Raw genomic sequence first — 27,695 nt, forward strand, 5'->3', positions numbered from 1 at the left:
TGCCTGCTCTGATGATGCCTCCATAAGAACTCCACAGCCATTGGCTTTGGCGAGCTTCCTTTTGGGTTACTAAGAACAAGGTGGTGCGTGTGTGTGTGTGTGTGTGTGTGTGTGTGTGTGTGTGTGAGAGAGAGAGAGAGAGAGAGGGGGGGGAAAGAGAGAGAGAGAGAGAGAGAGAGAGAGAGAGAGAGAGAGAGAGATCAAGCACACATGTTGCTTTTTGTTACTGCTTGTTTCTTCATTCTTAGCACTGTTGAATATTTCACCCACTAAGCAAGTTCTCTACCATCGAGTTCATTTTATTTATTTATTTTAAGGCAGGGTCTTGCTAAGTTTTTCAGGCCGGCTTTGAAGCCTCTCTAGGGCCCAGGCAGGTCCTGAACTTGAAATTCTCTTGCCTCTGCCTAACAAACAGAGATTCTACTTGTGCACCACTATGGCTGTCTGTCATTCCTTTATCATCATGTAGTGAATTTAAAAAACTACTTCTCTGAGCTTTCTTAGCCATGGTAGCAAAAGACCGAACCTGGATGAATGTGATAGGAGCCTCCAGCTGATCCCTGATTGGTCAGATGCTCTCCAGCTGATCCCTGATTGGTCAGATGCTCTCCAGCTGATCCCTGATTGGTCAGATGCTCTCCAGCTGATCCCTGATTGGTCAGATGTTCTCCAGCTGATCCCTGATTCGTCAGATGTTCTAGACTTACAATTGATATTTGACATGGGGAGAAAACTAAACCCTTAGCCCAGAGGTCTAACTGTAACTCTAGGTAGATGGTATGAAAGTTGAATTTAATTATAGGGTGCTCAAGTGATTTCTGCCAAAAATTGCTTGTTGGCAAAACCACCCATCCATGAAAGTTTTGTTGAATATAAACTGACAGAAAACATCTTGGGCCCTCTCCTGCGACACATATCAGATACTCTTCCCTCAAAGTGTATTGATTTCAATGTTGATCTCAGCGACATTTAGCATGCCTTCATGGCAACTCCTAGACTGGAATTGGATCAATTATCTGAGTAACATAACTTACCCAATTTAATATTTAAGTGAAATATAAATTATTTGTAACCTGGAAAAGAAATGAGTATTTTAAAACAAACCAACCAACAAACAAACCAAAAACCAGGAAGGGGTTGACTAGATGAATATTCTAGAAGTTAAAATAAACATTTAGTAGATAAAGTCTCTCCCATAAGCGTGGCACTTTCTGCATAGAATTCAGGGGACAAATTTGGTTGGATAGAAAGGCAAAGGTAGTGATGACCCTGAACGGAGCCATCTGCACTGTCAGCCTTGGTTTTAGATGTGGACTTGTACTTGTGACAGCGAAAACATCCACAGTTGTCACTGAGGAAACCTAACACGGCAAGCTAAGAGAAAGGGCGGCTTTTAAAGACACAAAGAGCCACAAGTGTCATTTGTCCCAGAACTTATAAAAAAAAAATAATAATAAATGAGGACTTTGAATCCTCAGTCTGACGCCAACATTTCATGTCAGGGGGCTGATTCTGAGGGCTCTCTTTTGCAGGGAGCAAGAGAAACATGATTTATGCCCTGTGCATTTGGAGAACGGAAAACCATTCAGCAACACAAGAAGAAACTTGGAGTAACGCTTTCAGATTACCTAATGCTTCATTAAAAAATATCCCCAAGACCTCTACTTGGATGAATTAGCAAACTCATTAAGCTCTATAGTCGTGCAGTGACCTCCTCATGGACCACACTTTCTGCCTCCCCTCTAGGAGCCTGCTGTGCCTTGAGTCTGGTTACAGGTCTAGAGGTAACTATTGGTGGATGCTGAGTGGCATCAGTCTGTCTGGCCTTTCTTTCAGAGAAAGTCATTGCTGGTTTGGTAGACAATGAAGGGAGAATTTCCTAAGTCAAAGGTGAAAGGGGGAGTATTTCAGGGGCTGGGCATGAGTACATCTTCTGCTGAGGGTGGAGAGACTACTTCCTCAGGTGAGGTAAAAGCTTGAGAATCTGAGCATGAGAGGGTCCTCCTACACATTCCTATCCCAAGTTACAGAATTCCATTCTTCGACAATTAATGGCTTTCCTGTGACCACCACATCCACTGAGGCTAGGATTTAAAATTTCACTGTAATTCAGCCATGCTTATAATGAAGATTTCACTTTGATATTTCTGAAACTTGAGCTCTGTGATTGCCGGAAAGCAGATTCTCTTCCAGGGCACACTTGGAAACCTTTGCACTGCTTATGTGCATCTGGAGCTGGTCGTTTTATCACTAAGTTAACTGTAGTCCTTCACCATTTTCTAAGATGCTAGAAGTTGGTTTATTTTACTCTGGATCTCATGCTTTTCCTTCGTCAACTTCTGTGGAGATGCTTGGAACAACTGAGCAACATCACCAGTTTCCTTATTTTCCCACAAACTGTCAAAAGTTGTCTGTGTAGAGTCAACAAATCCGATGCCACTCACAACTGGTGACTCAAGATAAGCAAATTTATTTGTAGCCTTATGTGTGTAAGATCATTTACACCACTGGCTTTCAGTATTTTCTGAGCTCCAGGAGAGGCTTCAGTAAGTAGAGAGGCCTTGGTAACTGTGGGTGTTGATGAATTAGAAAGCCTATTCCAAACACTTACAAGATTAATCCTTATATTTCTGTTGCTATAGAATTAGCTCTGGCACCAAAATCTGTGTTAGTAAGGGTTCTCTAGAGTAACAGAATGTATAGATTGAATCTATATATATAGAAAGGGTATTTATTAGAATGACTTACAGGCTGTGGTTCAGCTAATTCAACAATGGCTGCTTATGAAAAGGTCCAAGAATCTAGTAATCGTTCAGTCCATGAGGCTGGGTGCCTCGGCTGGCTTTCAGTATATACTGAAATCCTCAAAAAGTAGGTTCTAATGTCAGTGAAGGAATGGACTTGCTATCAAGGTGGGAGTGAGCAAGCAAAGAACATTTCCCTCCTTCTTCTCCCATGCCCTTGTATAAGCTTCCATAGAAGGCATGGCCCATCCCACTAAAAAACATGTGGATTAAAGATGTGTCTTCACATGGCTGTGAGCCACCATATGGTTGTTGGGAATTGAACTCAGGACCTCTGGAAGAGTAGTCAGTGCTCATAACTGCTGAGCCATCTCTCCAGCTCATAGACAATATTCTATTTCATAAGCCAGGAGTGGTGGCACATGCTTGTGATCCCAGCACGAGGGAGGTGGAAGCAGATGGATTATGACTTCAAGGTCATTCTAGGCTACAATGCAAGTTTGAAGCCAGCCTGGGCTACAGAAAACCCTGTTGCACCCCCACCCCTGTGAATCTTACTAGCCAAGCCACAAGGCTGATAAGGCAAATGGACATAGAATGACAAGGCCAGGAGTCCCCCTTGTTTAATGTTAGCATCTTTGTTCTCTCCTTTCCTACTTACTAGCCTCTCAGGTCTCCCTTCCCTGCTACCCAGAGTGAAACTGATTAAAAATGTTGGATCCCACTAAAAAAAGAAAAAGAAAAAGAAAAAAATATGTCTTCACATCTCAAAGATCTCAATTCAAAGTGATTCTTCTCACTTCGAATTAAGCAAAAATCCCTCACTGGTGTTTCCCTCTAACTTGTGGGTTTATTTAGTTCCTTACACAGTCAAGAAGACAACCAAGGATAGCCGTCACACGTAAGGAGGAGATGACAGGAGGAAATGATTCTTGAGGTCTCAGGACTGGGGCAGCATAGAATTAGGAAGGTAGGGAGAAAAGAGAGAATCCAGGGAAGAAGGGCCCAATGGTGGTCATAGTCTTAGAGGTCAGGATTGACAGTGGGACCACAGGCCTGAAAAGGGCAGAACCATGGGTTAACAAACTAAGAATTTTGTTTGTTTGCTTATTTGAGGTAAGGATTAATGTAGCCAAAGCTGGAATCAAGCTTGCTATGTAGCTGGCCCTGGTCTTAAAGTCCTCAAGCTTCTCTCTTCCCTCCCAGGTGCTGTAATTACAGGCATGTGCCAACCGTGCTTGACAGAAAATCACCTTTAAGTGTCCCTGTCCTCAGAATGTGGATATGATGGTGTGAAATGAAAAACAGCACTTCAGACTGCTGCTAGAGACAAAAAGGGGGAGGGGGTGCAGATGGCAGAGAGCATTAAGAAGCCAGAGGGAACATTCCTTCTCCAAGTATAGATACTTGTCTAGAGGACAAGAGAAGAAGACACAGAATCACGAAAAGAGAAAACTCAACTGTTGTACCACTTTTATTTCTTTTATTTTGGGTTCAGTAAAAGTTTATTTTCCCACATCTACAGCTTATTGAATCTGCTCCCGCTTCTTCACCAGCAGCTGGGGCTTCACCACCCTTTGTGTTTCTGGTGTAAAATACTTGGGCTCTGTGCTTAGAAACCAGCTCGATACTAAGTAGCTGTTGTAGGGCTGCCTGGATAAGCACCCGGGACTCTGCAGTCTCTCAGACACCACAGCTGGAGTCATAAGCTTATAGTTGGGAACTTCCTTACAGAGTTTGTCCTATGTAACTTTGCCAAACAGGACAAGATTGTTCAGCCTGTCCAAAACCTTGCCTTTGGACCACTTCTTTTTGGCCTCGCCACCAGATTTATTTACTGGGTCTTTGTCTTTTTTGGCCGACTCTCCCGCATCTTTCTTCTTCTTGTCGTCCTTCAGGAGAGGGAGACATGGCAAAGCTCCAGAGAGTATTGAGTAGGGTGGACCACTGCGGCCTCACTAAGATGCTGGGGGAAGGCTGGGGGGAGCACCATTTTTATTTTGTTTCCAGTTATACCTTTTGTGATGAGGACAACAGCGAGTCTATTTCAGATAATGAAATTTCAGCTTTCCCTGGAAGAATATTCTAGAATATTGTACATAAAATGTTTATCAGGTCCTTCTCCACTTGTGGTCTTTGAGAGTTTAGACCGTGGGGGAGGCCATTGATCTTCAGACCCAGCACCGAGGCTTCGTTACGTCTGGATGATTAGTCATTCTGGCTTCTCAGCGTTTTTCGCTTTCTCTCTTTCTGATTTTTTGGCTATTTCATTCCTTATTAGCAACATCACAAGAAATAAGAGAGGAAATGCAGGAAGATAAAACTCACATCAATTAGGCCAGATTACTTCTCTCTGATTTTGCTAGGGGGGAAAGTTGGACATTTTGACTATAAAGGCAGATTGGAGCTTATTGGTGAATTTCAATGATCTAGCTTGTCTGTCGAGGAGAGAACATGCTGCCCTTCCAGTGTGTTGGAGAGAGACTTGCCTTTTAAGTGTTGACTGCCCTGTTTTCATCTTCCTCTGCTTGGCTGGATGATCATTTCTCTCTTCAGACCTACGTTTCTTCGGTGAATTCGGCTAACTGTTCTACAGTTGCCTAGGAGAAAAACACCCTGTGATTCAGTCACTGGCAGTTTAAAGGTCCTTACACCGTCTAGTCTCCTTGTGACCATGAATCTGTATTTTTTAAGGATAACAGCTGGACGGTAGAGGAAGTTCTGAGGTATAAAACAGAGCCAGAAATCTGCCTTGTTTCTCACTAGTTCCTTGTTCCTCCCGTCCTCTTTCCATAAAAACCTCCAGCCAGTTGCTATTCCCACAGCTCACACTGTGTGATCTCACATGGCCTTCTCTCCTGTCTTTGATGCTGATGGATACATGGCCTTTATTGTGAATATATATCCACAGAGTTCAGGCATCGGCTCCCAAGTCTCTCTCTTAGCATATCTAGACTTCAAAGTATGCCAACATTAACTGTTACTCCAATATAATTCAAACATGTATTCTCACATATCTTTAGTTCTTATCCTATTATAACGTAAGCATGCGTCTCTACCTTTCTTCCTAAGACTTTGTTGCTATGGAAAATCTTTATCCAGAAAATGCAACTTTGTTCTGTTGTCTTTTATGGAGATTAGCTGAGCAGTTGCCTCTGAATTTGAGATTTTTTTTTTACTTTGTCCTAAGATCATTCATGGTATGAGGTATGTTTCTTCATATATTAGCAGTGTTCATAATCAACTGCCAGAATGAATTGGAGGAAAAAATGCTTTCAGAGTAAATCACTATGCATTTAAGTTCATACTCTTAAATATCAAATGGTCATTTGGTATTTAGTGAATGAGAATGATTTTGTCTGAAATTAAGTCACATGCAAGGCAGTTTAATTTCTTTCATAAAAACTATTTGCAACGAATAACTATCTTTACTGAGTCTCAATCGTTACTGTCTTACAATGTCTTCCTATTTCATTCTCAAGCATATTTTCACTTATTTTTAAGATAATTATTACAAGATTAGACAGGTCTGTATCTCTCCCTGTTACCGTGGGTGGTTTCATCTGGTTCCTCGTTATGCTCTGAGTGCCATCCCTCTCTCTTTTCCTATTCTCTTTTACTGTTTCTCCCGTAGACTCTTTGTTTTCGTTCTCCCTCTGAAGAGATGGATTGAAGTTTCCAAAGCTCTCCAGACACATAGCTCATCCATGTGCCTTGAGAGATAGTTAGATGCTATGAAGAGAGCTTGATATCTTTATAATGATAATTTAATGGCTGCTCTACTTGATGTTAGGAAATTCCTCAAAGTAGTCAGGAAAAGATTACAATGTGTGCAGTCATTAAGAATATCTGATAGGCATGGTATGAATCATAGATTAAAATATGTTCTAACTTAAATTTTAAGCATTTGCTTAAACAATTCTCTACAGAATAAATAGTATCTTGACCTAGATTTCAGTTATTACCTTTTGCTCAATCCCAAGAAGACCTTCAAGCTCACTTGCCTGAGGCAATCCTAAGCTCCTGCTTTTTCACAGTCATGAAAGAAAGATAAGAATCGCTCTTGAGAAGAAATCCTCCAGTAAGAGAAAAAATATACCAGTGTGGAGTTCTCTCTTTGTATCTATTACCACAATCAATCACACTTCTGTAAAATCTTAATTTACCATTACTAATTCATTTGCCTCTTTAACCATAATCCATGTTAAACTGACGGCCAAGAGTGGGTGTCACTAGAGCTGATGTGTAAGACAGTACAGTGGTTAAATGTTTGGGTACCTCTGGAATTCATGTTGAAACCTACCCCTGAGGGACTATGTGGTAGGCCTTTGTGGAGAGCTGACATGAATGGAATTAGTGTCTCTCTACAAGAGGCTGGAGGGCATGCTACATCCCTTCCACTGTGTGACATCCATGAGAAAATGTCACCTGTGAACCAGAAAAGTGGGTCCTCAGGAGACACCAAATCTGCTGCTGCTTTTATCTTGGACTTCTTAGTTAAAGTGGGTTGAGACTCAATAATCCCAAATATAACAAGATACAACAAAAACCATCCTATCAAAGCCAGAACTCTCTTTTCAATAAGGAAAATCAGTTCTATTATACATCACAAAGTCTACATGGTAAGCAAGTAATTATAAGAGTCAGATGCCCTAGAAAGACAGAGCATTGTGCCTCTGTGAGGAGTGGCCATGAAGCTGGACCTACCTTTGGAGTTGGCCCTGGCTTCTCTGCACACTGCTGGTAGGTACTTGCCAGAGACTGGCTCACCCTCTACCCTCTACTCCCCCTGCCCCAGTTATGACACCATCTCTTCTAGATAACTTATACTTATTCAATCTGATTATAAACTTACTTCCTCCAGCAAACAATCAGGTCTTTATAATTCTAAGCCCCTGGAGGCAATTTACAAGACAATTCACACTTTGTTATTTTCTTACTTGCAATATTTGCTCTTTTCCCCCCCCTTATATTTTCAATTTTTATGTTTTTCAGTTTCACTCAAAAAACTTTTTCTTCTCCTTACTTTTCTCTATATAATCTCTTAGATACATATATTTTCTATGAACTCACTGTGTGGGTTGCTTTTGGCTCTATCAAATAATCATCTACTTCCTAGTTTAGGTATCACTAATAGGGTAGAAAAAATACTTTCATTATAAAAATTTATCAATATTTAGAAGAATAAGCTATTGGAAAACACCATTCTTACTTTCAACTTTTCTCTTTGGAGCAGAAAGTGATGGAAGGATGATAGCAAGTCAGAAATAAATACACTGGATGTCTGTCAAATTTTGTGAAAATATCTCATTCCCTTGCAGTGTGTTGTTGGAGCAGCGAGGCGTGACACAGATGAGTGTTTCTGGAGTGTCTCCTCTAATGACTTGCACAATGAACTGCATCTGTTGATAATGTCTACAACAATAGCTGACTTCATCCTCAGCAGTGCGGCTCTCCAGACCCATCTCTCATCCTGAACCTTTTTCCAAAGGCTCTTATGACCTGGTGATCTTTAAATTTTGTATGTTTTTCAATTGAAATCATTATTTTTTTTTTCTATTAGGAAATCAGAAGGCAACATCAATGGAGCAAGATTCTGCTAATATTAAAATATGCTTCTTCTCTATGAATTCTGTACAAAATTAAGCACGGAAAGGGGAGCATGTATTTATAAGTTCTTATTCAAGATAAACTCTCCCAGTAAGATACCTTATATATTTCAAGAATCTCTTTTTTCCCACAAACATACTTTTTCATAGTCTCAAAAACAGTTTCTAAATAAACTATAAGACATGTTAGTTCAGTTGCCAGGATTGACACGAGCGACACTGAGCAAGAGTAGGCACCCCAGGAGCTCTGGAAGGAGAAAAAAGAAGAATCCAAGTGGCAGAAGCCATGTTGAACGGGTAGCTGAGTGCTTGTTTTTTGTTTGTTTGTTTTGTTTTCTGGAAAGAGAAATGTGTTAGTGAAGATACACTGATGTCTCTCCAGGAAAGGTGATATGAGCATCCCATTAGCACCGTGAGACTTGTGGGCTTGTTTGGGCAGACGGATGTTAAAATTTTCAACCATAAACATGGTTTGCTGATCATATTGACTTGATATTGTCACTAGGTGTTGTCCTACTTATTAATGTGGTTTCAAAATGCCAGAGGAGGCTGCTTACCTTCTTGGGACCATTTCTTCCCATGAGACATGATTAGCTGGGTCAGTGGCATAGGCCCTACCATTCTATGCATGCTCTCTGATTAGCATTTCAGTCTGTCTGCGTTCCTGCGGGCACAGGTTAGTGATTAGGGTCATAGAATTTAGAGAATAAACCCCTAATAAAAATGCCTGAACAAATCCCAGCTCTATGCACTTCCTTCTGGGAGAACTGAAGCAGCATCAGAGTTGTGCACACATCTGTAGGTAGCTTCACGCAGGTGCCGTGACACGCTGTCCCTAAGGAAACATGAAGAAAAGTCTACTTACCCCAGAGAGTGAGTCAGTGACAACCAAGGAATGATACCACCAAAGTCCGACTTATCGAAGCAAAGAGTTTACGGGGTTATTTACAGAAGGAAGGTAAGGGGACGGAGAGCATGCACACGTAGCTGTATCACTGAAGCATACCCCAGCATTATTGATGGCTCACAAAAGCTACAAACTTGGAATTTACTACATAACGCACAGCTCAGTTGGTCTCTGCCTCTTCTAGGCAGAGTGTGTTTCTCAACAATTCTTACGGCTTATAAACCTAAATACAGCGTAAATCTGGTCAGTTTCAGGAACTTCATGAAGATATTAAGTTGTTTGTTTCCTTAGCATGTTTCACTTTGATTTAGAACATCCTCAGTCCTTTTTTTCTTTCCTTTTTGTCGATTAAGATATTCATTTATGTCTTGATGGCAGCTGCCCCTCCCTCCTCTCCTCTCACTCTCTCCCTCTCACCTATCCCCCAACCACCCATCCTCTCCTTCTCCTCAGAAAAGAGAAGGTCTCTCATAGACGTCAAGCAGCCTTGGCATATCACGATGCAGTCAGACTATGTGCATCTTCCAGCAGTTCTCTTATTGTTCAGGATTATTTTAGCCATCCTGGGTTTTTTGTTTTTCTAATCAAGTTGAGAATTGTTCTTTCAGGGTCTGTGAAGAATTGTGTTGGAATTTTGATAGGAATTGCATTGAATCTGTAGACTGCTTTTGGTAAGATGGCCATTTTCACTAAGTTAATCCTACCTATCCATGAGCATGGGGATCTTTCCATCTTATGATATCTTCTTCAATTTCTTTCTTCAAAGGTTTGAAGTTCTTGTTGTACAGGTCTTTCACTTGCTTGGTGAGAGTTACACCAAGATAGTTTATATTATTTGTGACTATTGTAAAGAGTGTTGCAAAGAAAAACGAGAACCTCTCATTGTTACAAACTGCCAGTAGACCAATTCAAGAAAATGATGTTATTTAATGTTCTCTTCCTCAGAGAGATGGGCTCTGTTGGTTGAAACTCTGGCTTTGCACATCATGATACACAATGTAGAAGAGAATTTAGGAAAGTTTTTAGATGAACTGACCAGGGTTTTTCAAGATGCTGATATATGAAGGGATTAAAAATGCAGGAGTTTTATTTAAAGAAATGTCTATTTGAAAGAAAAAAGTGAGATGAAGAAAGTTTTCACTCCCAGTGAAATGGAGATTAAAAGAAACAGAAGTGAGTGCTTGCTCTACTCCTAGGTTGAAGAAGATCACAGAGGAACCCTTAACCTAAATATGGCCCTTGCAAGATGCCAAGGTGTCTCAGTGCCTCCGCTGTTCAGTCACTGAATAGAAACAATCTAAAGGAGGCTAAGAAGGCAGACATTTCAAAACACAGTTCCTGAGGCTCTCCTTAAATACACTCTCAGTTATTACTTACCTGTGGAGAACATTTTCACACCCAATGAAATAGACACTAGGTACTCAAGTCTTACATTAGCAGGAAAATTGCGTTATTGGTAAAATTGTTCATAAACCAACTAAAGTTACTTTTTGATCCTGGTTTTTAAAATCCCAAAGTCTTCCCTTCTACTTAGACTACTGTGGTCTGAACACGACCCTCACCCTTAATTCGTGTGTTGAAATATCACCAATATTCTAGGAAATGGGGTTTTCAGGGGTTGACAAAATCACAAAGGCAGAGCTTTTCTGGGTGTAAGAATAGCTCTTATAACGGAGTTTAAGAGGTGGGCTCATGTCTTCCACTCATTCAGGTTTCAGATATAGGGGCAACCTTAGAGGCAACAGTCACGCCCTCCCCATAGACTAAGCATGGCTTATACCATGGGCTTGGACTTCTCACCTCCAGAACTGTAGAAATAAATGTTATTTATAAATTGTCTAGTTCTGCAGTATTTTTAAAGGCTGCACAAACAGACCAAAAGAGTTGCTAGGTTCATTTAATATTCTACTTTCTTTTACAGTTCCATATGGCTCTCAAAAAAAAAAGTTTTAATACATCGCATAGATTCTTCATTATCTTAGACATAAGGGGTGGTTCTGATGCTTTGATCTGGAATCTGCATGTGAACACTGAAGGTCCTGTTTCCCAACTGGCCCTTGATCAATCAATAAAGATGCTAGCAGCCGATGGCTGGGCAGAATAGGTGGGACTTCCAGTTTCCCACAGGCAGGCTAGAAGATGCAGGAGAAAAGAGAATTCACCATGCTGCTGGGGGGTTGGAGAGTGGTGGGACGGTTGGGGGTGGGGGGTCGGTAGAGAGGAAAGTCATCAGCCATGTGAGATCTCGGGGTAGAGTAGCCATTGGCTGTTTCCCCAACTGGGCCTGGGGTAGCAGGCAGGAGATTAGAAACACAACTACTAAGTTGAGGGCAGATTTAGGGTGCTGAGCTAGGACTAAAGGTAACCGAACAACTAAATTGAGGGAAGAATTAGAGGTGTTGAGCTGGGAGTGAAGATAAGAACACGTTAGCCATGGGAGGCTTAGAAGTGCCTGTCATTAATCTAAAAATCATATTAAAAATAAGTTAATGTATGTGTATCTTTCATCCAAGGATCCAAGGTAACCTGAGTGGGGTTGGTAGCGCCATCCATCTGGAGCTTAAAGCAGGGTAGTAAAAACTACATGCTACAATAGTAACCAGGGGTCCAAGATAGATACCATCAGGTGAAGGCAACGTATCTGCTAGAATGCCCTTTCTGTTTGGGCTACTCCAGTCAGACAGCAGCTCACCAGATCTGGAAACTGCAGCATGCTCAGGAATACATCTTACTGAAGGCTTTAACCAAATTCACACCCTCTGACTGTATTATTATTACTTTTCTGTTGCTGTGACAAAAATAGCCTGACCAAAAACACTTAGGGAAGAAGGAGCTCGTCTTAGTGGACAGTTTCAGAGAGGATACAGTTCCCCACGGCAGACAAGACATGGCAACAGACATGGCGGCAGGAACAGGAAGGTGGTAGGATCACACTTCATGTGTGCATGGGAAGCATAGAGGGAGAACAGGAAGTGGCTGGATACTGTTAAAAAAAGAAAAAGAAAAAGAAAAAAAAAAAGACCTCAAAGCTCACTCCAGTAACATACTTTCTCCAGAAAGGTTCCACTTCCTTACCGAGGTCTCAGAACTATTCCCCAAAGCACCACCAGATAGGGACCACGTGTTCAAAGACATCAATTAATTTATTGTCAAAATAATCACTTTCAGGAGAATTTAAATATTTAATCTATTCATACTTTCAATTAAACAGAATTACCATCTATCAACGAGGGAGTCTCTGCACAGAGGAGAAAATTAAAGATGTGGTTGCTTGGTGTTGGCAAAATGAGAGGAAAGAAAACTAAATAAAGACGATGATGTAACAGAGATGCTTTGGAGACAGCAGACCAAGTACCTTTATTCAACACGCTTGTAGGTGACTGAGACAGCCCATCAAGAACCCCATGGCTTTAAAATGTTTTATTTCAAAATAATGAGTTCATTTTAATTTTTGCAAGAGCGTTCATAATTCTACCATATCTGAACCATAAAAATACTATACAATCACTACATATTTTAATTATAATCCTAAATAACTTAATATGTTTATACATATATAAATATATGCATGTAACAATAATCAATGAAAAAAGAGGCCATGAACTTGAAAGAGAGCAATATGAGTGTCTGGAAGGAGAAAGGAAAGGGAGAAATGATGTAATAATTATATATAATATCTCAAAGACACAAGAAAAAAGTAATATGCTGTAGTGCACATAAATAAATAAATGATAAATAAATGATCGGTTATCTATACAAGTCTTCATGATCCTTGTTGGATGGCCAATGGGGCAGTGCTCCATTGTTTGGGGGCTGGTGGCACCTTCCCCTGCTTTCTACCTGATGTTAAGTGATGTTATGTGAGTCTGCTACTATGTCCACCTCAATATCCCAGGCAGAGCACATCTCATTGTTCAAGGTTTGGAAGTGCACATTACAAGCACCATTCCTTCTATGTATGTTCTCATGACTTCCACACTTCCATATGGCCTGAGGCTAGAGCTGTATGATCCTTCTTTAGAGCAGTGACCAGGAGGCCCCTCCCTGTAGCACTGTGCTGCACTGCAGACCAGGGACAGGGAGGCTCCATGAAGGAGCAATGACCTATCCTGTGCCAGGTTCTGGACTAACTGGTTATATAGGGGTGGGAAGCAGGTAACTAGTGGGATTTCAATGACTGATGGGCCAGAGATTAGTGCCCAGGCATTAAGGGTTGATCAAGGTGCTGAATTGGTGGGAGACCTTAAAGATCTACTTAGTGTGAAGCAGAGAGAATTGTGAACTGGGAAACAGATAAAGCCAGTAGTTTAGAGCATTAGGAGAGAAAAACCTTCTCCCTGCTGCTGAGCAGATGACAGGGCTAAACAAACAAACAAACAAACAGGATAAAAGGGTCTGTTGTGCCTAATCTGTGTTCACTCCTAGACTCGAGTTCCTGGGAGACATAACCTGACCTGACATTCCCACTTGCAGTTTGACAGAGAGGTGTCCCCAGAGGCTCAGATAGTCAGTGGTGCTGTTTGGGGAGACTATGGAATCTTTGGTGTGTGCAGCCTGGCTGGAGAACACACATCGCTGGCTGCAGGCTTTGAGAGTTATAGCTTCTCCCAGTTTCAGTTCACTCTCTCTGTTTCCTATGTGCAGTAAGATGACATTGCCCCTCTTCCTGCTGCCATGGCTGCCATGGCCCTGCCATGATGAACTCTTATCCCTCTGGAACTATAACCCCAAACACTTTCATCTAGGAATTGCTTTTCATCGTTTTTTTCCACAGCAACAGAAAAAGTAACTGACATACTATCCTACCCAAACCTTCTTTGTTGAAGCCACAATGAGATGCTCGGATTCAGTACTTAGCACCGTTGTCCCAGTTTTTGCTTTTATATACCTATTTTAGTTTACACTGGTACCTTAATCCCTAACAAATTGTTTTCTTGGGTGGCATATTGGGAGTTACAGCAGAATTTTACCAAATGTGATGTTTGTCACTTCTTATAACAGTTCTTGAGGACTACCATTATATTCTACATCTGCTTCTGAATTTAGAGTTCCCCTTGTTCACACACATTCCCCCCCCCTTGGAAAAATAAGAAGCTGCGGTTCTGCATTAGATAAGGAAAATGCTAACGTGTCTCCTAATATCTCTGAATGACATTCCTCGTGTGTAAGTCGCTGGATAGAATTTTACACTTGTCATTGTTTATTATTATACCAGGATAGGGTGGCTCTTGAATGTCCTCCAAAGGCCCCAGTGCTGCAGCTTGTTTTCCAGCCTGGGACACTATTGGGAGGTTGTAGAAACTTTAGCTTAAGGGGCCTAATGAAAGGGAGTTTGGTCACTGGGGACATGTCTTTGCAGAACATAGGAGACTCACCCCTTTCTACCTCTCTCTTTGCTTCTTGAATACCGTGAAGCGAAAAGACTTTCTCTACCGCGCCCTCTACCATCATGCACTTGACACTACAAGGCCAAAGCAATGGGGTTAAGTGTCTATGAACTGAAACACACAAACCAAAGCAAGTCTCCCCCTTTATAAGTTGCTTTATCTCAAGTATTGATTGTAACAAAAGGTGACTACTCTGTATGTTCATACATAATTAAGGTTTAAAGAGATTTATATACGTATTCAAACATTATTTTGTGGAAGTTAATTCTCCATTTGGAAAAAAATTTCCTGTCATAATTGTGTCCATTGTGAAAAGGCACAAAACTATATGCAAATTTTCAAAAGAGCATATTTGAGTGTTTTAGCTCCAATGATATTATTTTCAAAAGGTGGCTGGCTTCGACTCTTAACCAATGAGTACAGATTAGATACCATTCAAGCCAAAGACCTGAGGACTTTCCAGGGAACCTTAAGTTGTGAGAGTTTTAAGAAAATCATGTCTGAAACACTCAGCATTTGAAAGTGCCCCCTCCTAACCCCGGTGTGTCAGTCCCAGTGTGACTGGTGAGATGATGACAGTGCCTGGATGGTTGCATTTGATCAGCTCTGAAACTCAGCACTTTTACAATTACAGAAGTACTTCACATATCAGAAAAAACTATAAAGGTCTTTACACTCTAAGTTTAGTTCCAAAAATTATTTTCAAACATCAATAAGCAAATGACTTGTTTTACCATCAAATAACTACTTCGTTGTATTGTTTATGGTAGATCAATAAATAGCAACTAGACTTCTCCATCGGATTTAGCATACAAATCCAGGATGTTTGAACCTCAAAAAAATTCACAGTATTTTAAGTCAGATCAATAACATCCCAAGATTTGGTACAATATAAATGAAATACTTCAGCCTCAACTTTTTAAAACTAGTGTTACTAAATTTCTGTGCCATGTCTCAATAAAACTGTACGGTTTCAACTTTTACTTTAGGAGAAATATAATACTCTAAGATATTTACTGTGAGCAAAAGTATCGCATGTAATTAATAGCTATAAGTTTGTGCTTTTAAATTAAATTTCCTATTAATTTGTATTATTTAATAGTTAATTATTATTAAACTAGTACCTAGTTTCCTTTCTTTTTTTATGATAAAATACACTGACAAAGGTGATTTAGGGGAGAACGGTTTCTTTTGGCTCTCAGTCCCAGGTTAAAGTGTATCACTACAGAGAAGATGAAGCAGCAGGAACTTGACCGTCTAGTCACAGAGAGGATGAATCTGTGCATGCTTGCCAGTGCTCAGGGCCTCTCTTAGTCTAAGACCAGCTCATGAAGTGGAGCCAGCCACCTCTGGGTGGGTCATTGTACATCAGTTAACCCAAGTAAGAAAATCCCTCACAGGCACACCACAGGCCAACTTTAGGTACACAATTCCTCATTGGCACTCTCTTTCCAAGTGATTTATCTGAATGAATGACATTGTGATATTACTTGCTAAATCACTGTGAAGCCAAGCAAGGCAGATCCTACACAAGAACCATAATTTTCTCATGATAGGATACAGCTGCAAAAATGGTTCATATCAGGCCACCAAAGGGACAAAACAGGCAAGCAGCAGCCGGTGAGATGCCTCTGCAGGTTAAGGAGCGTGCTGCCAAGCCTGATGACCTGAGTGCAAGTCCTGGGATCTACATGATAGTAAGAGAACTGACCCCCATATACACAATACAAGGTGTAATTTTTTTTAAAGAATCAGCAAACACAAATCCAACAACAACAAAAATAGGTAATTAAGCATTTTGCTTAGACAGCAACATTGTGACAAATTGACTTCCATGCTGTAGTGTCCAGTCCTGTATGCATCACCCTTTAACAAACATCATTGAGACAAAAGAGTAGGGTATGAAAATGTTCATGGAAGACATCTGTTATTTCTTACTCTGCGGTCTTTTAATATACCTGTTAGTGTGGTACACCACCATGATTGTGGAGGAGAGACAGGAAGAGAGACAGACAGACAGAGACCGGAGACAGAGACAGAGACAGAGAATTAAGTCTCTTATAATCTAATTTGCAAAACAAAAAACAACAACAAGAAAAACCCAGAGTTCACAGGTTACTACTACACTGGAAAATAAAAATAAAGTTAGCCCTGCCTAGGTAGAAGCAAACTGTTTTCATCTTACCTATTAACATACAGGTGGAAACCGTGTATGCTACATATGACTTTGCTCCTTCGGAAAGGTCCTATCAGAAACAGTAACACAGCTAGAGTCACCGTGAAGCTATCACCTGTAGGTTGTCACAGTCAGGTCAGGATCACTGTCTGTCCAACTCCCTGTCAGTTTAACTGGATTCTCTCCATCTTTTGTCCAGCAAACCTGGAGATTATATGCCAACATTCAAGGAATTGTTAGTCGCTATTATGTCTGAATTTCCCCAGAAAAACGTTTTGCATTTAATTTTTTGAGAACTACAAATGTCATTACTATACTCATTTCCAATTCTTTTCTCCTCCTCCAACACATCCCAAGACCCCATTCCCTCTCACAACCATAACCTCTTCTTTAATTGTTACTGTATCTCTCTAACACACACACACACACACACACACACACACACACACAGAGAGAGAGAGAGAGAGACAGAGACAGAGACAGAGACAGAGACAGAGAGAGACACACAGAGAGACACAGAGAGAGAACACAGAGAGCATAGAAGGGAGAGAGTGAGAGGACCAATAAATAGACTTACCTTAAATATACATAGGCTCCACAAAGCAGTCTGTGGACCCAACATATAGTTCTCTGAGTGATTCCAAATAGTTGAGTCTGCCTAAGGGAAAGAGATAAGAACATAAAAAGTTGGGCCTGGGAACTGCAAGAACTAAGGTACTCTTAAGAATAAGACAGCCAGAGTCATCACAATAACTTTTGGGCAGGAATTACCTCCTAAGTCGAGCACTGCTGATGCAGAATACATGCAGATATTACTGGGTTTCTTGTTCTTCCTGTTTTCGCTTTGCTTTGCTATTCAAACTTCAAATTCCAAGGTCAATACCTAAAACTCACCAGGCTTCTGCCATGATCTTGTTCCTTCACAAGACTGTAAGGTATGAAAGCTGGCAGAGGAGGTAGGTATGGGGCAGATAGATTATATGCAGACAGCTTCATCTGACTGAGATTTTTAGAAACGTAAATTAGTTGATTTAGCTATTTATGGTGCAAAAGTTTCCTCTGAGATGGAAATATTCTATCCTGCAGGAAACTTCCTCCATCCAGAAGGTAAATAATTCAAAATAGCTTCAGGAAGTCCTTGAAACTGACCAGATTCACGAAGCCCTCTCTTCCCTAAAGTAAAGGAGGCAAGCTGAGAGAGTCCCTCTCAGATGACCCAAGAGCAGACCAGATAGCTGCCTGGAAGAAGCCAAACCCAGTTGAGCTGTCTGGAGGACTTTTCTTTTTTTTTCTTTTCTCTTCTTTCTTTTCTTTCTCTCTTTTTTTGCATCATCTTCTTTATGCCATTTCTTTTTTTAGATTAATATTTTATTGGATATTTTATTTACATTTCAGATATTATCCCTTCCCCATTTTTCTCCCCACCTAGAAACCCCCTAATCCCATCCCCCCTCTTCCTGCTTCTATAAAGATGTGCCCCCACACACCCACTCCCTCCTCCCCACCCACGAATTCCCCCACACTGGAGCATCCAGCCTTCATGGGACCAAGGATCTCCTTTCCTACCTATGCCCAACAAGGCCATCCTCCCCTACGTATACAGCTGGAGCTATGGGTCCCTTCCTGTGTGCTCCCAGGCTGGTGGTTTAGGCCCTGGGAGCTCTGGGTGGTTGGTATTGTTGCTCTCCTCATGGGGCTGCAAACCCTTTCAGCTTTTTCAGTCTTCTCTCTCACTCCTCCATTGGGAACCCCTTGATCAGTTCTATGGTTAGCTCCTCATCCACCTCTGAATATGTCAGATTCTGACAGACCTCTAAGGAGACAGCTGTATCAGGCTCCTGTCAGCATGCACTTCCTGGCATCCACAACAGTGTCTGCCTTTGGTGACTGCACATGGGATGGATACCCAGGTGGGGCAGTCTTCAGAAAGCCCCTCCTTCATTTTCTGTCCCACACTTTTTCTCTATATTTGCTCCCATGAGTATTTTGTTACTCCTTCTAAGAAGGACTGAAGCACCCACACTTTGATCTTCCTTCTTCATGAGCTTCATGTGGTCTGTGAGTTGTATCTTGGCTATTGCGAGCTTTGGGGCTAATATCCACTTATCAGTGAGTGCATACTGAGCTACTTGGAAAGGACACCCTTCAGCCTGTTGAGCTACAGGCTGTGCTCCAGGTTCTCAGCTCTTGTGAACTGTCACACATGCTGGGGTGGGCTTTGGTGATGCATTTGTCTGTGAGTCATTTCTGCCCTTATAGGTAACCCCTCACCCACATTCCTGTAAGTACTCTCAATAAAATTCATTGATTCACTGAATTGGACTTTGGTGGTACCCATACCATAGTCTGTCGTGGGCTCCTTACCTGGACTGAGTAGATATGTATGTTATCTGGACTGAGTAGATATGTATGTTGCCTGTCTCCAGGAAAAGCCTTGTCACACAGCACTATTGTAACAGTAAATGGTTTATGACTTAGTGACTATGAATCAGTGATTAATTCCTTTCTGTCATTTTCACTACATTTTCCATTTTTGTTCCATATTTTACCTTCTTTTTATCTGCTCCCATAATTCTCCTGTTTTATTTTATTATTGCTTTCTTAAGCTCCAGAAAAGCTTATGACAAATGAAGACGCCTAGCTTCCTCCCATCTCTATATCCAGTAGCAAATTTATGAATATCATAAATAAGTCAATATAATAACACATACAATGAGAACAGCAGAGAATGCCAATGGTTGTGGGAGTCAGAGGCCCTCTGGGCAGAAGCAGAAGGGAGTGAGCAGAAGGATGGGCCTGGCAAAGCAGGCCACAGCATTGCTGCTACAATGGTCAGCTTTCCAAGCAACCCTGACATCATTGTTCAGCATCTGCAGGTGAAAGGGATGAAGGAGGTGGAGTGGGACTGAACGCCAGGAGTCATGTAGATCTGAGCACAGTACAATCCAGCTAGTCTGCATGCCATTCGTCTGCCTCTTCTGTAGACACAGAGCAGGGAGCAAACTTTAAACCACATACCTGTTTCTGATTACGTCAAATGAACTGTCAAGAAAGCATGTGCACTCCAGATGCACATGTTGATACATCTGGATAGATCTCTTGTTTACTCTAGTGGGTGAAAAGGATCAGCATCGGCTCAGGACAGCCAAAGACCAAGTTCTCAGCACAAAGGTGACTGCCTCTGGATAGAGAGGAGACAGTGGTGACCCATAGGCAAATGTCAGTTTATAAAGGTTAAAAGGGAAGCCCTGTGTAAAAGGTGCTTACTTTTAATTTGGCATGGTAATTAGGTGAGCCAAAGGGAGATTTTGGTTGGTTGACATCAGTACTTTGATAGCTGGACCTTGACAGTCTCAGGAGGAGGAAGTAACCAAATAAGGAAATGGGCCTGGTGGCTAGCTTTAGGAATGCATGGAATCTAATGGCTTTTAGCAAGGCAGAAGGGGTGGGAAAGTAGGACAAGGCCTACCAGAGCCATTGTGTCATGCTTGGGCTGGCCAGAGTCCCCTCAGTGGACACAGCTTGAGAGGTAGTTCTCTAAAAAATGTGTCCACTGCAACCAGAGAAAATTTGGGAAATCAATCCCATTCAGAAAATAGATGAGTTATACCAGAGTTGCAGCTAATTCCTAGGATGGCCAGTGTGGTGAGCTTTGATGTCCAGTGTCCTCAGCATTCACTCTTTCCTCTTGGCCACAGCTAGCGATATTCAGAATATAGCTGACATTTCCCCACCTGTCCTTGAAGCTTGAAGTGTTGAAGCCCTAGCTAGTGGGATAAAGCAGTGCTGAGTGGTTCATCTTGGCATGCCGATGTTCTGTGTGTGCATTCCTCAGATAAGATGCAGATGCTGTGGCTGGTTGTGGAAGACTTCCTCCACAATGATCTCCACATCCAGTTAAGCTGTAAAACAGATGCTGGGAACTGTGGACTGATGATCCAGTTCTCTTATTGTTGATTTCTGTTACTGGCAGCTGAACCTACTGATAAGCACTGTAGCAGCCAAGTATAGTCGGCTATACAGAAAATGTCAACATTAAACAATGAAAAACTTTCCTGTTGGCAAATACAATTTATAGAAAACAATTATAACCTTAAAAATATGATACATTAGTGATAATTTAAAAGAAGCTCTGTTCATGGAAAAGAATGTATTAAAAATTGTTCCGCGCCCCTTCCGAGTCCCCTCGCCCGCAAGAGAGACACGGGAGGCAGTGTTCGGGTAGTTACTACAACGAGGCTTTATTCTTGTATCAGCTGAAGCGGAAGACACCAAGCCCGGAAAAGGCACTGCTTATATGCACCCTAGAGTGGCGTGTTCACTTCTGATTGGCTGTTCACTCATCACCCCATATTATGCCCTGGGATGGGCAGTGGCTTGGTGCACTTTCGACTCTTGCACCTGCGCAGTTTAGTTGTTTACTTGTGGGAGCACAGGATGCCCACACCATCTTGTAATGGCGAATGCTGTCACGCTCACCTCGGCTCCTAACAAAAAACAGTTGGTAACAGAGCTCGGTGGCAGAGTACATACTTAGCATGTACAGAGACCTGTGGGGCCGGCCAGCGTCTCCAGCTAGAAGGCTGTCCTGAACCAGCAAGATGGTCATCAGGTAAAGACACTTATCTCAAAGCCCAGGGATCTTTAGGTCCCACAAACTGGAAGAAGAGAAAGCAAACTCACCCTCAAAAACTCTCATCTCTACACACATACACACACACACACACACACACCACACAATGAAAATAAATCTAATGAAACAATATGAGAGGCTACAGATCCTAAACATGATTCTCTCCATATACAAAAGCATTAATAAGGAGCTGACAAGTAATATATAAATAACTTTACAGATAATATATAACAAAATGGTAAAAATAATGAAAATGAAAAAAATGAATTTGTTAGGGGTTAAAAATTCAAATCAGGGGGTTTAATATTAATAATCAGAATCATAGAAAAAGAAAACATTTTTTAAAAAACTATTTGTAAAGTAATATCTTACAGTTATGTAAAAGTGAGGAAGGATATACAGGAAGTTGACTGAAGGATTCTTGCTCAAGAGCCTAATGAGATGTCTAAACAAAAAGCATAAAATAGAATTAGCTAGCTCTGATGAAGCCTACCTATAAACCCTGTATGTGGAGGATCAAGTACTCCAGGGAAGCCACAGCTACGTAAGTTCTCACTGGAAAGAACCACTGTGACTATTTCACCTGTCATTTACAGGTGTTTGGTTTCTCTTTAAAACACATGATAAGGTGACAGTTTCCTCATTTCTCAGAGTCGAGGAGGATCATGTAAGTTGTGGCCGGCCAATGAAACGTGAGAGAAAGCTGTTACTTTTGTTCTAGATGAAGCCTTTGAAGCCAATAGGCAATTCGCTTCCATTATCATCTCTCCGCAGGCAAGGTATGTCCCGGTGGCAGCCCTTGAAGCCCAGGTCTGCTGTGACAGTAGCACAGAGCAGAACCCAAGGCTGACTTGTGACAGCACATAGTACTGAAATGCTTTGATGTTTTAGGCAACTAAGGCTTGTGACTGTCATTGACAACATAGATCTTCTTAGGAGATCACCTACTCAGGAGGGACAAGTAAATGGGCTTCTTGGGTCTCATCATGAGGGTCAGTAAATGTAAAAGGATACTTTCTAAGTATCAAGATTGTAGGGGAAAGTTGGACAATATCATCCCCAAAAGAACTCAAATTACCTAGAATACTCTTTCTTCAGTGTTGCAAGGGGACACGTTCAATAAAACACTTGAGTCAAAAGAGAAGAACTCCAGGAAATTTTCCTATTGGAACTGACGAGTGGGGTGTCAAAACAGCACTGAGATCCATTATGGGGAGTGGCTAGGATGTGGTAGCATCCACTGGAGGATTACAGTTTGCATTTGAAGGGAGTTTTGACTTATCCTAAATACCCATCTTCAGAGCACAGATCAGAAGACACTCTGAATACAGTAGGTCAGTAACAGCTTGAGTGGTCATCTGTATCTGCTCCCCATTCCCCTTTGAATTCTAGATGAGGAAGAATCAATTGGAGAAATTTCTGTCTGTCCTGTCAATCATTCAGTTAATTCAAAACCTGTATAAATACATATCACACCCCCGTCCCCATGCTATCACAGGAAATTAGTAAAAAGGAAAGACAAAAACACATGCTTAGCTGACACTCTCAGGGAAGATGGGGTCATAGTAAAGACATCTATAAGTGAAAAGAATAATGTGAGATTAATTTTATGTAGATAGAGATAGGCATGTTCTTAGGTCTGCAGTGCTTTCAGGAAGGTCCAGGTCCCTTGAGAAAGAAAGTAGCTGAAGCCCACACCCTTCACTTGGAGGAAATTGTTTCCCCTTGATTTTTGTTGCAGTTGAGTTTTCTATCATTTGCAAAGACCTATCTCTAAAGAACCTCATATTCAGTAGAAGGATCAATCATAGACTTTCCAGTGAGTTAGGAACAGCAAGCTGGGAGAATAACTCCAAACAGACAGACAGGATAGAGTTTTCTAGATCTCCAACTCAGAGGGGTTTACCTGTGAGACAACAGCAAACAGAACTCACAAATCACCCGTGCAGAAAATCAGCAGAGAGCACAGTCTGGGAGAGAATTCACAGGAGTCAAATGGTTAAAGGTGGTTCTGAAAGCTACAAAATGAATTCAGGAGAGTGGATGAGGCTCTTCTGGTGTAGACCAGAGGTGGCGCTGCCCATAGGTAGTCACAAAGATCAATTGTATGTTCACGAGAAATAATTGAATGCATGGAAATAATGAAAAATACTTAAGAAAAAGCGGCACCCTAAAGGAAACAACTAAGGGGCATTCAGAAACTCGAAGGTCCTCGGATTGTGGGAATCTGGCTGGTCTACTGGAGGAACCAGATCCTCTTGCAGGCCACACCCATTCATCAACAACCGCCCCCCTTCCAAGCACCGCCCCCACGCTTGAAGAGTCTTGAAGCTGACCAATCCCAAAGCCCATTTTAGCCTAACTACGCCTCCATGTGTCCCTCCGCGCCCCTCTGTTTCCCTGGAGACGCTTTAGGCGTCTCCTGTCTGCACCCAGCCAGGCCACCAACCTGGGATGAGAGTACCGGGCCCAGCCCTCACCTCCTGCAGGAGTTTAGTCAGGAGACACAGAACCACAGCTCCAGAGCCAGTTTTCTGAGGTTTGTGGGTCAAGACTGGGGACAGGACCTGGTCAGCTCCCAGGAGAGTAGGCTGCTCTTCCTTCCCAAGAACACTTTCCTCCATTACTTGGGCCCCAGCTTCCGGAGAGTAAAGGCCTTCTCCACTCACCCCCCAGAATCAATCCCCTCTCCAGAGGAGAGGAAGGCACTATTCTTGCCCCCTGGACCACGTGGTCCGCCAAGAAAAACCAAATATATTTATAGGCATAGCAGACCGGTTCAGAGGTGGGTGGAAACAGCAGGGGAGAAAGCCATTCTCCTTTCTCAGCTGTCATTAAAAACAGCTCGGGCTCACAAATGTCAGAGAAAGAACTGACTATGAGAACACATGTATTTCAGGTGTTGGGGGGGGGGCACTCTGTTGAATTAGTGATTAGTTTCATAGTGTCTAACAGGAACGTTTTGCTTTTTGGTTCATTTAAATATATGCTACAATCTGGGTACACAGTACTGTTATTTATCCACCGGTGTGAATGAGTCTTGTTTCTTGACTTGAGGAGCACAGAGGAATTATGTTGCTAAGTGCGGTTTTTTTTTTTTTCTCTTTTCTTTGCTGTTGCATTTTGCTTAGTGATTTTTTTCAGAGGTGTCTGAGAGCCCAAAGCAATCCAGAACAAATATAAGTTGGATGTAATGCGTCTTACCTTCTAAGGCTTTCCCTACTTGATGTTTTAATTGAATCACTACTAAGTGTCAGGTGGTGGGAAATGTGTGATTACTGTTTATTTCACAGCACATCCAGCTGTCCACCACAACACGCTAGGAGTTCCAAAATTTCAAACTTATTTATGTGAACTTGCTTTTCAATCTTGTAAGGAGAATAGTCTACTCAATGTATGCTGTGGTTCCTTTCATCTTTTGGAGCTAAAGAATTCTTATATAAAAAGTTCTGAATCATAAGAATGACTTCGTGTATTGGTGGGGAAATCATATTTATTTTGAATTTCTTGGTGATGCATAATAATTTGTTTGCTGGGTCTGTTGGCTTTGTTTTCTTCATGTCAGCTTCCACTGTCACAGTGATTGGACCTGGAAATACAGTCATTAAGACACAGTCCCTCTCTAAACTGCGACTGTGGAGGACACAGTCATCTGCTCTCTTCTGTGGCTCCTGTTGAGGACATGTCAAGGGAGAGTGGGCAGAAGGGTTACTCTTTGAAGAGTTTCACTTGGGGGCCAGAGATGTAAACTCCCACCATGGGACACATGCAGCCTGACCCGGAACTCTCAAACCTTTATCCCCTGCTTCTCCATTCTCATTTGTCTTTGTACGTGGGGGCCAAACTCAGGCTGTAACTGCAGCTGATGTGAGTGCCAACCAGCAGATCAAAGGATGTGCCAAATCTTTTCTGAATACCAACTGTGGAATGGCTCCAGGCGGCCTTTTGATCTTTGCTTCAGCCACATGTAGCACTGGCATTGAAGGGGAGGGGAAAATGCCCCCTGGGTCCTCCCTAGTGCACTGCTTCAGCCTGGGTTCCGGGGCCAAGCACATTTTGGTACCAGCCTGAGAGGTACCCTCCCTCTCCTCACTGAGCGATTGCCTTCCTGCAGCTCTCTTCTGTAGGGATGAGTTGGGGTCCACCCTGATGGGCAAGGGTTGAGGGTGGCTTCCGTTTTTGCTGTTGGCCTAGGTCAGGTAGTACAGCAGGACTAAATTCCTTATTGCTAAGTTGAGGTTAGAACACCCAGGTCTGGGAATCATGGGACAGTGACTCAGTCATGTTAACAGCTTTTGCCACTTTACAAACAGAACAAAACCCTGAAGAGAGAGAGCCCCCTTCACACACTGGCATGTCCTCCCACTACTTCCATCCTCCTCAGCTTCTGTTACTAGTGCTATTACTTGCTTTAATAAAAACATATGTAAGACCAAACTTATAAGGCACCAAAGGGAGTACAGTTACTTCAGAAACTAATTTGGTGCAGGATCACACTCAATATTGAGTGTGTTTCAAATCCCACCTGAAGATGTAATTCAAACTACACACTTTTATTGTATAAATAGATGAAGTGGCAGCCGCACATTAATTGTGGAAAACAAAATGCCTTTGCTTAGCAATCATAGGCAAGGTAGGATGTGGACTGAGAACAAGGAGAGAGCATCCACCCCGATGCGTAGCTTCCACTCTGCAGTGCGGATGGGCTGAGCGACGTCTTTACAGCATGCAGTTAATAACTTTTTTCCCCACTTTATAATTCAGCTCTGACCACCCCTCATTCAGAGTTTGTGCCTTGAGGCTTGCCAGCAGGGCTTGCAATACTTACATTAAACTAAATTTAAGAGTAAAGGTGTTCCCGCTGCTCTTGCTCTCAGATCAGAGGAGAGCAAAATGAAGGAGCTGGCAGCTGAAACTTTAATAGTGGGAAACGTTGACTTACAATTTGAAAAAAAAAATCGCAGTTGATCTGTGTGACAACGAAGACACATTCTTTTCCAAGTATATCATTTGCATTTGATTTCATTATGTACCTACATCTTCTGGGAAAATTCGGCTAACCTGCTTGCTTTTGTATAACATACGGGAAAGCCCATTTTGAGGGGTGCCAAGGTGGAGAACGCAGGCCATATCAGAACTCCTGACACTGCCCCATCGCCTGCACATAACTGAGTCTGCCTGGTATGTGAGAAGCTCCTAGGTGAGTCGTTTAAAGGCCGCCACAACTGCGCAGACTCCTTGGCACCAGTGCCCACTCTATTATGCCCTGGAAAGCAGAATGGGGCCTCAGGATGTCTTCACTCACGGGTGTGCTGAGTAGAGGCCATGGTAGCTCCTGTAGTCTTCCCCGTAGAAACCTGTTAGGGGTAGATAGGTGGGGCTTACACCTGAACTCATCCACTGTCCTCTGTAATGCTGAATACTCTGGAATAAAGCCTTATGGGTTCTGTATGGATTTTGGAGTAAGCTTCTGGAAGGTGGTATTTGGGGGCCTCCTGGTGTTTCTTTAAGCACATCCATGAGGATTGTCTACTAATAGTTCAGACTTCTTAACACATGTTGTGCTTAAGACTTTGATTTAATAAATTCTGGGCATCCAGATAAGCCAACTTAATATAACATTTGATCAGAAAAAAATTAGATCTTTTTGAGTTAAAAAGTTATTATATTATGAAGTTATCCCTTGTAATTACCTTCTGTTGCTTATTCTGCAGAAAAAAAAACCTACGTTGTGTTCAGACTGTGTAGCTGTGCACAGGCTGTATGCACATGCTATAAAAGCATAGAATACATTACTTTATGATCCATGCAGCTAATCGTGTCTACATAAACAGGGTAATGGGATTCTAATGTATCAGAAGTAAAATACTAATCTGTATTTAAACTATCTCTTTAATTATGCAAAAAATACTTTAGTCTGATGTGATAGTTGTCCTTAGAAACATGAGATTAAACCTATCAATACTGACTTTCACCAGACTTCCTGTGAAGTTTTGGTGTCCCCTCCCCTCCCCTGGTCCCAGAGGTTTCCCAGCACTCCACTGTCTGTATACAGCTGTCTAAGGTCTGACTGAATCTCCTCCCACCTTCCTCTCCTGCCAGATTTCACAGATGCCTCAACAGTAGCCCTTCTGCATCCTGGCATTCCTTTCCCTGTGGCATAATCTCAGAAGAATCAGGGTAAACCTTTCAAAGTAAAGCTGAAATTGTGCCACCCTAAAGATGACACAATACCAGGG

General features: G+C 42.0%; 1 protein-coding gene and 1 pseudogene across 1 annotated transcript in view; one reads left to right on the forward strand and one right to left on the reverse strand.

Moving 5' to 3' along the window:
- Positions 1 to 4,238: 4,238 nt before the first annotated feature.
- LOC117723440 (small ribosomal subunit protein eS25 pseudogene) lies at positions 4,239 to 6,442 on the reverse strand (annotated as a pseudogene).
- Positions 6,443 to 23,852: 17,410 nt separating this feature from the next.
- The window catches only part of Ttc29 (tetratricopeptide repeat domain 29), a 193,597-nt gene continuing 189,754 nt past the window's right edge, over positions 23,853 to 27,695 (forward strand). Inside the window, exon 1 of the mRNA XM_034522949.2 lies at positions 23,853 to 23,995. The gene's annotated coding sequence lies outside the window, so the exon portion shown is untranslated. The remainder of the gene's footprint in view (positions 23,996 to 27,695) is intronic.

Source organism: Arvicanthis niloticus, chromosome 18 (genome assembly GCF_011762505.2).
Source record: "Arvicanthis niloticus isolate mArvNil1 chromosome 18, mArvNil1.pat.X, whole genome shotgun sequence".
In the NCBI taxonomy this organism is placed as follows: domain Eukaryota; kingdom Metazoa; phylum Chordata; class Mammalia; order Rodentia; family Muridae; genus Arvicanthis; species Arvicanthis niloticus.